The sequence below is a fragment of the Mytilus edulis genome, chromosome 10 (genome assembly GCF_963676685.1).
Source record: "Mytilus edulis chromosome 10, xbMytEdul2.2, whole genome shotgun sequence".
Classification (NCBI taxonomy): Eukaryota; Metazoa; Mollusca; class Bivalvia; order Mytilida; family Mytilidae; genus Mytilus; species Mytilus edulis.
Window position 1 is genome coordinate 28,156,444 of NC_092353.1, and position 13,625 is coordinate 28,170,068.

General features: G+C 29.9%; 1 protein-coding gene across 11 annotated transcripts in view; it reads left to right on the forward strand.

Annotated features, from left to right (window-relative positions):
* Positions 1-13,625, forward strand: part of LOC139490796 (suppressor of lurcher protein 1-like) — a 387,332-nt gene that overhangs the window by 256,808 nt on the left and 116,899 nt on the right. For 2 of the 11 annotated variants that reach the window (XM_071277833.1, XM_071277838.1), the window contains exon 1: positions 4,909-5,083. The exons of 8 other annotated variants lie outside the window; for them this stretch is intronic. The gene's annotated coding sequence lies outside the window, so the exon portion shown is untranslated. Of the gene's footprint in view, positions 1-4,900; positions 5,084-13,625 lie in introns of those variants that run through there. One more of the 11 variants, XM_071277840.1, reaches the window with a different exon arrangement.

The window sequence follows — 13,625 nt, forward strand, 5'->3', positions numbered from 1 at the left end:
TTTTCCTTATATACAATAGCTCAAACCATGTACAAATAATTTTGAGGTTTATTTGTCATTTAAGGTTCAGAATGATTGCTTACTTCATTTTCATGGTTTATTTGTCAATGTGAAGTTTTCATGATAAAGTCTGTTTCACAAATACTATTAGTAATATGTCAACTATATTTGGTATACAGAACTAAGGTTTTCATGTTTGTAGGACAGGATTCATCTGACTTTCATCTTAATTTCATTTTTCATGGATCAACTTTAATTTTTCATGATAATTTAAAGGTTGGATTCTCAGACACTGAAAGCAATAGATCAGCTCTGTTTGGTGTATGGAATCGATGTTGTTAGATGTACAATTGTGTGTCAAGGTTTATCTGATCTTGACTGCATAAATGTCCAATATAACCTATATAAACAAGAAATTATAACTTGATTTAACAACTAAAATCAAACAAAGTAATTGAAAGAAATTTCAGTATTTTCACTCTTATTTGTAGAAAAGTTGGTATAAGACATAATGTTAGATCTCTATGTAAAGCTTTTATAGGTAGTTGAATATTATATCAAAGTAAATTTCCCACACTTTTTTCAAATATAAACAAAGGGAGATAATTCAATCTAAAGTTATTCAAAACTATAATCATTTGTTAGTTACAAGTAATTGTTACAATAATTATTGTAGCTTTAAATGATAACTTTAAACTTGAATGAGTTCTATAATAGTAAGCACTTAATTTATTAGTATTGGTTTATAACAACACACATTGCACCACACAATACTGAATAATGAACTTTTTTTCTCTAGTGCAAATAGGATATTTAAGAACTGTCACCCCACATAGCAATGTGTGAGGTTTGATACATTAAGAATATGACAGCAACATAAAGGCTGTGTTTTATTTGTAACACAAATCAAGATATGCCTTATCTTTTTGATATACTATGTAATTAAAACCAAACATGCAAATAATCCTGAGAATTTTCTAAAAATCTATAGATGTCAATTTCAACTTTCTAATTTTAGAAGGTAAAATTAATTTGTTATTTTAATCTACCATCAAATCTGAATTCAATTAAAAAAAAATTGATTACTTTTGTCTGGTATTCTCTTTGCCAATCTGCCTGTTCTTAGATTTCAATGTAATCAAACAATGTACTTATTATCTTGTGAAAAAAGTAGGGGAATCCTTGACTTGGGACAATGGGTAATCTTCCGATTGATTGATCAGTTCATGATCTAGGTCATTTCTGAGGAATCATTTTAATCAATCAAAAACATACGATTTATGTGTATCATTGATTAGAACTTGACTTCACAGGAACCACTTTAAACAAAAAACAAAACAAAAAATTAAACAAAGACTGAAGTCACTGTCTATTGGTTTCAATTAAGATTTAATTAATGTGTTTGCTGCCTCGATTGACAGATTACAGTCTAACTAAAACTGTACTCAGAATAGCAAGATGAAATAGACAATTTTAGTCATTGCATTAAGTCATGACAGTTATTGTTTAAAGCATGGAGGTATTATATTGACTGGAACTTAACAACAACTAGACTTCAAACGTTTTAAACTTCGATATTTGCTGCTTGCCTTTAAATGACATGTAAACTAACTATGATCAACTATAGATATAGCATGTTATTAAGTACAAGCATAGCTTGCAGTGAATTGCATAATTGTTACAGCTTAGTTATTTTAGCAATAAGGAAAATGGAGAAAAAAAAGGCATAAGTTGTCATAAATTGTAAGGAAAACCAAAATATGAAGTGTTGATCCTTGAGCACATGTCACATACTATCCTTCATCTTTTCTACCCTGAGTGAGCTCCCTTGGTTATTAATAAGTGATGATTAATGGTACTTCCTGGTTCAAAGTTTTATTAAATTAAATAGATCTTATAATCATGTTATCAATGAATTAAAGAACTGTTTGCATGTAGCATGTAGATAATTGACTTTATTCATTGTATAGTATTTGTAACTTGTGTAAAATATTAGTACAATACATTTCTTATATCTAGTTCATAGATTTAATTAGAAATAGTTGTTTTATATAAAATTTACCGTGCAAGGGCTGTAAAGCCAGTCAAGGTCGTGAAAAACTTCCATTTGTTGTAAAAGTTACTATTTGAAATGCAATAATGAAAAAAAAAATAGTATATACTCATTGTTTAATAGTTTTGAATTTATTGCACTTTTTCAAATTTTAAACTTGTGAAATTGATCTAGTGATTCCTAAGAAAGAAAAAAAGTGTGTTTGTAAAAACAAATACTGTTCCTGAACAATTTAAAAAAAATTAGTGTGAACTTCAACAGTTTTAATTGACAATGCAAGTGTAATTCATGATACTAAGAAATGAAAACTGAAAATACACTAAACTGTATGTATATAACACTTTGTGTGAAATTCACCGATATTTCTTATTTCATTTCATTAGCCTCAATTGATTGGTTTCTATTAGGTCTGCCTAACTGTGTCAACAGGAAAAGAAACTTTTTACTGCTTTAGCGCCTAATTTCTGAATTTGTCAAATCAGAAATTAAAAGGAATTCCCACAGACTAAAAGATTATTGAAAATGCATTATCACTGTAAAGAATAGAACTATCTGTTGGATTGGAAACAGGTAGCAGCATAAATCCGTCCATTCTCCTAATCAAGTCTGTCTTCAAACCTTTTAATATCTATCATTAAGTTCATTAGCAGCAGACCAACTCTGTCATTTTCTGTCTTTGCAATATTCTCTGTAATTACAATTGACCTGTGGACTAACAGAATAAATAGCTTATACAGGCATGTAAATCATACTAAACAGCTTGCACATCAGACGTAAGCGATGCTTATAGTTGTCCAAGTAGCAAATGAAAACAATTCCGTTGAGAATTGACCGTCATTTTTAGAACAGTGCACAATTACTTTGCGAATCCCCAGAAGAATAAGAAGATGCCTTAACTTAATACAGACTTGTCATAAATCTTAATTCTATAATGCCTTCATAAAAATCAATAGCATATACCAAAAAGAAGAAAACTTGACAACAATTCTTTGATATTTTTCTGATGGCTTGTCATATATGTAGAAAAATTACGGAAGAACATCTTGTCTCTCGGTTAATTAGAGATGTCATATTGCTTCTTTTGGATGGAGACGGAATGGTATTAGGTGTTTAAGGGAATAGATTGGTGTTAGAGAAGTTGTTATGCTATAAAGCTTTTTCTCATTGATGATTTGAAGCTGTATAATTGTTCAATAATACGGTGATGAAACAGACAGTTGATCAGAAGTTGATGTTGTATGTACTGATGTTGAGGTACAAATAGTGTAAGTTGTTTGAATGGTAGAACAATGGAAATGTTTGTTGTTTAGTAATACTAAAGCTTCAATACCATTCTGTTGATCTAGAATCCATTTTATAGCAGTTAGCTATTCTAAGTTTTAACATGCATTCTATTACTGATTTGATGCTTAAACAACATTTTTCGTTCATGATAATTATGAATGCTATCAAAGTAAATACACTCAACTTGTATGTTGCTCTAAACTATGAACTTTCTTGGTCAAGATATTTAAACTAAGTTTGTCAGTTCTGTTTTCCCATTGAATAAATACAATAGCTATTCCATTTTATTCTTGTAGAGGCCTGGTTCCATGTACCATTGGGCTCGTGTATATGCATCTAGTAACTTTGATTTAAGGGTCCCAGTGAATAAAGTACACAGAAAACAATAGCTATGTTTGTCAATAACTTTCCAACAATGATGTTAGCAATTGGAGGTCACCATATAACATTCAAATCCTGTTAATTAGTTCTTAATTAAAATACTTTAGAATATTACTTTAAAATCTATTTTGACAGTGAGTAAACAGACTTTGGTTTATGTGATAACGAAAACATGAATGCATCAAGTTTAAGATTTGTGACTTCACAAATCAAGGATAATGTTCTATAATATGTTCACCCATCTTTAATCTATGATTAGATCAATAATTTTCAACTGAAACATCTAAATATTAAAAAGTTAAGTATCTGCCACTAAGTATTGTACTTAAAAACAGTTAACCTTTAATAAGCTAAATAGCCATCTACTAAGGTATGTCATCTAATTTAGTTCTATCAATTATAAAAGTTCCTATAAAATAATTCAATACTCTCTTCTAGTACACTTTTCTGAAATACAATGTCAAACATATTGGGTGTGTTTGGATATACGCCTGAGGCGGCCTATGGTTTGATATTTTGTGTATAAAATATCAAACGATAGGTACCTATGGGTAACCATAGGCCGCCTCAGGCGTATATCCAAACGGCCCCAATATTTGTTTGCCCCTTCCATGGCAGAGGGGTCATATGTGTAACACCCTAATTGTCCATCCATACATCCCAAAATTAAAAAATAGTTTTGGTTCTCTAACATCAGATTGCCTTTACCAAATGTTATAAAACTTATACACACTCATCTCATCACCACAAAACTCATATCAAGTTCAAAATTTGTGGTGTCACTTTCACCCTTTTTTTGAGTTATGCCCCTTTATAACATTATATTCAAACAGGGGCATCATCTGTATCCCATGGACACATTCTCCAATTATTTATTTTTTATATTTTCTGGAGAGAAAAAATTGAAAACCTTGAAAATGATGTCAGTAAAAAATTAAAATAATTTACTGTAAGATCCTTGTTATTAGTACAGAATTATTTATGCAAAATACATTAGTGTCAAGTATCAGTTGAAAGCACAGAAAGCTATAGCAGAATTCCCGTGTGTATTTTATATTGTATAAATCCTTATTGAATATGTAACAGGTCATTGGAATTTACTGTCAACTTTACTGATTTTTATCCCCTACCATTAGGTAATGATGAATAAAATCACTACCACAGTGATAATCTCTCTGATGTTAACTTTTCTTCTGAGTGGAATATTGTAATTTAGTATTAACTATGATCATTTTTTGTTCTGACAGTGAGATATTGCTAAATTAATGTTGATGAGTCTTAGAGAGCTATTAGTGCTTTTCATGGGAGGTGAAAGATTTTAGTAAAGTTTTTAGTTAATTAGAGATTTGTAGGATTACCTGTAAGGTAAGTGATTTAATTACAGGTATTATAGAGAATTAAGTTTATTATTTGATCACTGAGTTATAAACTTTCCAATAGCTTTAGAGATATCATAGAATGACTAAAAAATATTTCTTCTTTTATTTTTTTAATTTTTATTTTATATATTTTAATGATTATATATAATGATACTAGTTCAAAACTTGGTTCAAATTCTAATTCAAATATTTTTGGTATTTCCATTAACATGTTTATATGGGAAGTATCATTATTTCAATGAGGAATGTAAGAAGAAAACAGAATAAATAAATGATAATTTAATAATTCTATCAATGATATCTTAGTGTTAGATGGCCTCATGACTTTGAGATGAAGAACAGCAATAAAAGCTCAAACTGGTCCTTTGCTTGCTGTGTTCTTTTGCTCTACATGTACTGAATTTGTGCCCCATAATACCTTTGTTTTTCTGTTATATATTCCTTCAAATTCATGAAAGAGGAAAATAAATGTAGATACACTGTCAATGAGTGAGTGATAAATCTTAATTTTTATCTGGTTTTAAAAATGGTTTACAGTTTTGTAGACCTTAAATTTCTTTTCAGAATATAAGAATAGGTGAAACTCTGTTTCTCTTTTAGTTCTTCTGGTATTTTGTTTTTTGCCATAGCTTGTCAATTTGTTTTTTCACATGTATACATTAGCTTGAATGTCTTAGTTTCTTCAACCTCTTCAAAAGATATCACTTGTTTATAAACCTGTCATTACACTGAGGTTGTAATTTCAAACTTAATAATGCTCCATGGTAGGTGTGTTGGACTCCTATTTAAATCGAATAGGATTGCATGTATTTTAGAGAATTAAATGGTACTTTGGATTCCCCCCCCACCCCCACCAGTCCACCACCAAAAAAAAAGGGCTTCATCATTTAGCCAAGAGCTTTGAACATGGAATGATGCACCACAATCCATCAATTAAATATTGAAGGATTGTGCAAATGTATTAATGACAATGGTGTCTTGTGAGAAATTGTAAGTGCTAGTTTGTATATACCTTTATGGATTTTTATGTAGGATTTATATTTTATATAATATATGTGATCTGCTTACCCTTCCGGAGCACCTGAGATCACCCCTAGTTTTTGGTGGGGTTTGTGTTGCTTATTCTTCAGTTTTCTATGTTGTGTCATGTGTTCTATTGTTTGTCTGTTTGTCTTTTTCATTTTTAGCCAGGCGTTGTCAGTTTTTTTTTTCGATTTATGAGTTTAACTGTCGCTCTGGTATCTTTTGTCCCTCTTTTATACAAATTCCTATGTTATCAAAATTCTGTTCTATTCAATAAATTGTTTTGGAGTTATGCCCATGGAAAGGTAAAATGACAGAAAAACACTTTAAAAATTGAAGTGGGAAAGTTATAAGAATAATTCCATTTTATTGGAAAATGAGTGCCAATCTATAGATTGTAGAAGTTGTCTGCACATTAGAGTATCATCATAAAATACAGGAAAAGTTGTGTAATTAAATGGTTCCTAATAGATTTTTGATTTAAATGACATTCATATTGAAGAATTTTGATCTTTGATAAGAATCTGAGTGTGTTTTCATAAACACACCTCTTATATAAGATATTTATTTGGTGCGCAATTATATATATATAATTACATTAGATGAATGTTTTATTTTAATACTTTATTCTGATTGGCTAATTGCACATCACATGTTATTACTTCAGCAATTGCATCACTCAATAAAACTTATCATCCATGATAACACTTGGTCCCACAATAAAGTGCACAGGTGAATTAAACAAAAAATAATATAAAATTCGTGTTTTCATGATCATAGCTAAAAAATGTAATTATAAGTATTGAATGCTTCTTTTTGTAACTTCATAGGGTTTTAAAAGCGTTGACCGTGCGTACATTTTTAGATTGAAGCGCTTCCGCGCTTCATACAAAATGTACTTTTGTCAACGCTTTTACACCCCAATGAATTTACAAAAAGAAGCATTCAATTCTTAAATATTATACCCACTCAGAAAGGCACATGCATTATGTTTCAAAACTTCAGTAGAAACATTCATGTTAAGATGAAGCACAGCAATAAAGTGTGTTTTTTTGCTGTAAATGTATTGGTTTTGTGTCATTGATAGATACCCCTTATCCTTTCTTTTCTATTATGTATAAAGTTAAATGGAAAAACAACAAGTAGTGTAAAATTGAGAATGGAAATGGGGAATGTGTCAAAGAGACAACAACCCGACCAAATAAAAAACAACAGCAGAGGGTCACCAACAGGTCTTCAATGTAGCGAGAAATTCCCGCACCCGGAGGCGTCCTTCAGCTGGCCCCTAAACAAATATATACTAGTCCAGTGATAATGAACGCCATACTAATTTCCAAATTGTAATATCTTATCCCTTATAGTTTTTGGTTTATAGATTACTTTCCCATTTTGACCTTCATTCCACATTTTGATATTTTGTTTTATCTGATTTTGATCTACCATAGTTTTGATATTATTGCTTTTAAATCTTTGTTTATGAGTGTTATTCTCTACACTGCATTCATAATACATCTGACCCATGGGAAATTTTTACTTTTGATTTGAAGTATTAAAATGAAAGTAGATACATGTAATCTTTATAGACTGCAGTCAATATCTGTTAAAGAATCATTTCTATAATGAAATGGACTGCTATTATATCACATACTAAGGCTTTGTTATGCAAGATTGCTTCAATTGAAACCACTTAGATGATACTTCTGATATTGTAATCCAACAGTATTTAATAAATATAACTTGCCATAAACAATTTTGTCCATTAACTAAATTGACAAAGGCTGGAATATGGTTATCAGATTATGCAATTGGAGTGAAGAAAATTACAGCCTATGTATTGTGTCCCAGACCAATGGGACCCTTTTCTAATATTAGTTACCATTGATTTTATCTGTAAGTTTTGTAGATATTAAAGACATGCTATACATTTATATTAGGAAATAGCCAACATTTATAAAAATCTCGTGTGTTATTACAGGACAAATGTCAGCTCTGTGATTTACAAATTATATTGGGGAAAAATCACTGACACTCAGAATGACAAAAGCAGACATCTTATTTGTTCTTCATTTTAAATCTGTCATAGTGCGCTTCCTGTTGTATTATTGGTGCATGATTAAGCTATGCCACTAGCAGTATAATTCACTGTCACTGTGAATTCTCAATCTTAACATGGGAAATTCTTTGATCATTCATTGCTTTCTCTCCTATTCTTTAAAAATTTATACTTTTTCAATCAGTTGACGTTTATTTGAATTCTTAATGTATGCGTAGTCATTGATTAACTTAAAAAGAAAAGTGCAAAGATGAATCAAGTTTTGAATTTGACAAGGGAGACGTGGCTTGAGGATGACAATTTATTCCATGGCAAGACTCAGAATTCTCAAGTTTAATTACACTTAAATTTATTTCGTTATGCCAATGTGTTGCATCTGAGTTCTGAAAATCATGAAACCATAATGGCATCAAAATCGTTAAAAAGACGGCTTTAATTTGAAAATAACAATTTAATTATCAAGGGGAAAGGGGGAGGGTTCTTGTGCACTTGTAAAAATGGTTAAACATAGGTGCATTTTGTGCCTAAAGATGAGATGATCAGTTGTTCATTGTTGATGATTCGTCTTTGTCTCCATTCCAAGATTCAGATTGCCATAATTAGTTGCTTTAATGTGATAATGACCACTGCTGTCTTAATTAAGTTTAAAAGAAGTCACATAGATTTTCAAAATTGCATCAAGAACATAATCAAATGTATTTTAATAATTTGCTGTCATCCGATGATAGAATTTACAGTGTCCCCAGACTATCCCTATATTTTATATGTAGTGACAGCTAGGACTCCTTGTGGAACATGGCCTTTCCTTAAAAACTATTTGTAATTTAGTCATGATCCAGAATAAGAATTGATCTTCTTATAGTTCTATTAAGTATATAATTATTAGTTCACCTCGGGGGAGTTAAAGGGCCATGAAATAGCCCACTGGTCAACTCATGGAAGAAATTCAATAGTCAAGTCATATCTGAGGTAATCTTGTTTGTAATTGAAGTCTTTCATGGATATAATATGCTTTGTTAAGATAATTAGCATTGATGGAGGGAACCGACTGACCCCTATAATTGGCCAAAAATGTAATATCCACACCAGTGCCAGCAAATAAAAAAATGCAGAATAGGCCATAAATATCCCCTCGAAACCAGTTTTCTCAGGTTAATGTACATGTTAACATTTATTCCATTATTTTTGTGCATTCTAGAAATTCTTTGACCATAATTTTATTAACTTGATGTTTAAAACTATAATATATTCAAGCATTAAATTAGCCATTTGAAAAAGGTTTAAAGGTTGTGAATTCAAAAACGTTTTGCGATGTTTTTATAATTGTTAAAATTGGTAGGAAAAAAGTATTGCAAAATGAAAAAAAATCGCTGGTCACAGAATTTTTTGTTTTTGTTTTGAAAAATATAATAAAAAATAAATTCCTATTTTTTGTCTATTTTTTTAAAATCCCAATAAAAATGCATGCAAAAGTTTCTTAATTTAAAATAAATTATTTTGTAATTGTATAGGCATTATGCATGAGAAACAAAACACTGGTTCAGACAGCATTGGAGCCACTTGAAAATGTTAGTTAATATTGTGAAGGTATTGTATTAGCATCAACAAACAATTGAACTAGTCTGTATAAATAAAGTATTTCCTAAATAAAACCAAACAATATTTCAAGTGAATGGTCATAATGAAAGAGATAATAAAATTTAAGAACATCTTCAGTTGAGTAGAAAATATGCATCTGTTCTTTAAGAATTCAGGAAGAGCTGATCTTATCCTGTGTGATTTGAGCGGTACTTACCGGTACTTACCAGTGTTATAATGTTCGTCAAATTAAGTTTTCAACACTTTTTTGTTGCCGTTGACTTACAAAACATATCTTCTGTCAATATGGATCATATTTTGATGCATTTTTGATGCTTTTTCGTTGATGGATATTTTTATTTCGTTATGATAGATATTTGTTAATTGCTTACACAGGTTATAATGATAAGTTTTGGGAATTATGTCTCATAAAAAAAGAGAAAGGTTCTAATTAAAAATAAATGGTTTTTGGCTAATTTCTTTACAAGATAGTTAATTACTCTAGGATTAGTTTCATCAGTAAAATGGAGAACTATTTAAGCCTCATTGTCTATTTCATGCTTAAAAATTAAGTATGACAAGAGTTATTACAACAACTGCTCCAAGACCTCTGAGGAACTTTGTACTAGGAGGGAAAGTTAATGAGTACAACAAAAATTAACAACTATTTTATTAAGAGTATTTTTTTCATCACTGAATTTGCTGATTTTTTTTATTAATTACACAACAGCAAAAATATTTTGCGTCGTATAATGCTATGTTGTCGTCGTCGTCGTCGTCATCCGAAGATGCATTTAGTTTCCAGACAATAACTTTAGTATTAGTGGATGGATCTCTATAAATTTTTACTAGAAGGGTTAATATCACTAAGGAAAGTGGGGATTGATTTTAGGGGTTATGGTCCCAATGGTTAAGTAATTAGGGGCCAAAAAGGGGGACCTAAATGAGCTTTTTTGCAGTTTTTAAACAATAACTTGTGTTTAAGTGTATGAATCTCTCTGAAATTATTCTACTAGTTTGCATACCATGAAGAGATGGTTAGTATTGAATTTGGGGGGTTATGGCTCAAAAAATTTTGGAATTAGGGGGAAAAAAAGGGGGTAAAACTAGGTTTTTCTGGTCAATGGACAATTACGACAATTTAAAAGCAATGTAAGGGAGGTAATTCAGAAACATTCAGCATACAATGTTAGGTATGTTCAGATAATTATGTATAAAGGAATGTCAGGTTTTGGACTAATTGCAAAAAAAGGGGGGGAGGTAGTAGTTTTCAATTTTTTTTTCCAAATTTTTGAAAAGTTAGAAGTAGAAATCTTTAATTGCACAATAGATTTGTAAGATCTTGACATTTGTTATGTGTCAGAAACTCATATTATGTAAAAAAAATTGATCACAATCCAAATTCAGAGCTGTATCAAGCTTGAATATTGTGTTCATACTTGCCCCAATGGTTCAGGAATCGACATCAGCGGTCGTATAAAGCTGCGCCCTGCGGAGCACCTGGTTTTATAGATACTTTGAAATAAAAGTGACAGATTCTCTAATAGAGAAAAAATAAAGACAATCAAAATCTTCTCAGATAAAGTAATTGAAGATGTTATATGAAATTATTATTTTTGGCTTACTGATAGATAAATAGATCTAAAATATTTGGGCATTTATTATTTCAAAAAGACTTTCTTATTGCTATGAATAGAAAGTACAATCTTCCTTATTGAATTTATAACTTCAGTTAAAGTTTCATAAATGTATTCATATCCTTAATTATTATTTTTACATGTATGAAAATTTTCAGCAAATATGAAAATATTTTCAGCACCAATGCTTCATCATTGTCAGTTTGTGAAAAGTTGAGAAATCTTCATTGGAGGAAAATTGCTTAATTGATATTTTATCCTACAGACATTGTTACATGTATATATAATTTACTGTATCAGAATCTTATTTAGTTCGGTGAATATTTTCAAAAACACTCCAAAATTTTAGGTTTGGAAAATGACATACTTTTATCAATAAATGGTACCCAAACAATGCATTCAAATGAAATTGCATCAAACATATTGAAAAAACAATGGCCACATGTTGAGAAATTATTTATTAAAGTACTATATTGGAATTGACCCTAATTATGAAGTGCAAAAAAACTTTATAATGAAAATGCAGATGAGATCATGGAGATATATTACTTCCATCATCTGATATATAGGATTGTCTAAAGTAAATCCTCTTGAAAAAAAAATGGATCCTTACCAGAATTAAGCAGCAGATTTCCAGATTATTATCATATTATTTTTATAGTAGCATTGATAGAAGTTCTTGTATTTTTGCACTTACTATGAACTTATGAAATGAAACCAGCACTGTTTGGACAATTTCTTTACTATATAAATCTCATAGTCAATGGTCTCTGAAAAAAAAAAATGTTTTCTAAATATAGTCTTTAAAAAATTTCAAAGACAAATACCTGTGATAGATCTGATTCATTTGAGAAAAAGCAGCCAAAAATTAGATGGAAAGATTTGAAGTATAAAAAATAAAATGATCTAACATTATCTATTGTGAAATGTTGTCTGTTTATCTTTCAATCACTTCTCTTTCTATCTTTAGTCTTACAGACATTGAAAACAGAATAGAATGCAAAAGTACAGCAAATTGTTGATTCTGGTAGATATATCCAGCTGAAAATTACATTAGTATTGATAATAAACAAATAAACATTCATTTCCTTTTTCTTTGATAAAGAAGAAAATTATTTGTTTTCTGTCTTGGCTAAAAATCTAAACAGACCTAGTGTAATTAAATTTTTTGCAAATCTTCTATTTGATGATCGGTTACCACAGATGTAAAATTCTCGATAAAAATTATTGAAGATTTCAAATAATTTTCCTTCGTTACCTGATTTAGAACACCTGTAGCTTATACTTGTTAATAGAATGATAAATATTGGCAGAACTGTTAATATGATATTAATTCAAAATTAATCATTCTCACAGATGTTACAGGTGTAATTCTGTTTGTATAGGAATGTTTTACATCATTTTAACATATTATACTGTTATTACATCTGCTGATTATCTCCCTTGTTAGTGTAAACTTTTAAAATGACAGTTGCAGAAGTACAGTGAAGCAATCATAACAGAATATGTTGTGTTCCAATTTCATTACCTCATTTGTTAATGTACAACTTTCAAGATGACAGTTGCAGAAGTACAGTGAAACATTCTTACCGGGTAGTAATAAAACTGCAATCTTTTGATGCAGTGGATGTTTTTATTCCCCCAAAATGTAATCATCACAACCTAATTTTTGAATCATCCAATTACACATAACATTTGTTTTACTGTTACAACATCAACTTTGTAATTGAGTGCATATATGTCCTATGATGCATGATCAGATCAGATATTTTTTTTTATATAAAAGCTATTTAATTTTATATTTGTTCAAATTGGAATTCCCTGTACGTGAACCACTGCTGACAACTCTCTCTTTCTCAATTATTAGGTGTGTTTGACAGCTCTAGCGAGATACCTTTAAAATCATGTATTTAACCTGACTATTTCACTGCATAAAGTGTCAGGAAATTGGTTGCATGTCTGTTATAATTATAGAAAACTTTGAATGTAGACCAAACTTAGACATGCAACTTTACAGATATATAATTGTAACAACTGCATGTAAATAACAAGTTTAATACAGAATATGTTGATAAAAACCAATAGACTGCATGATATAGTTTTAAAATCCTTGAAACAAAATTACTACCATGCTATAGACCATATTGGAAAACTTTTGTTTAGTTGAAGGAATTTGTATAGAATTTTAAATTAAATTCTGAGCAATAGAAGTCTGTATTGAAATCAGCAATCCACTG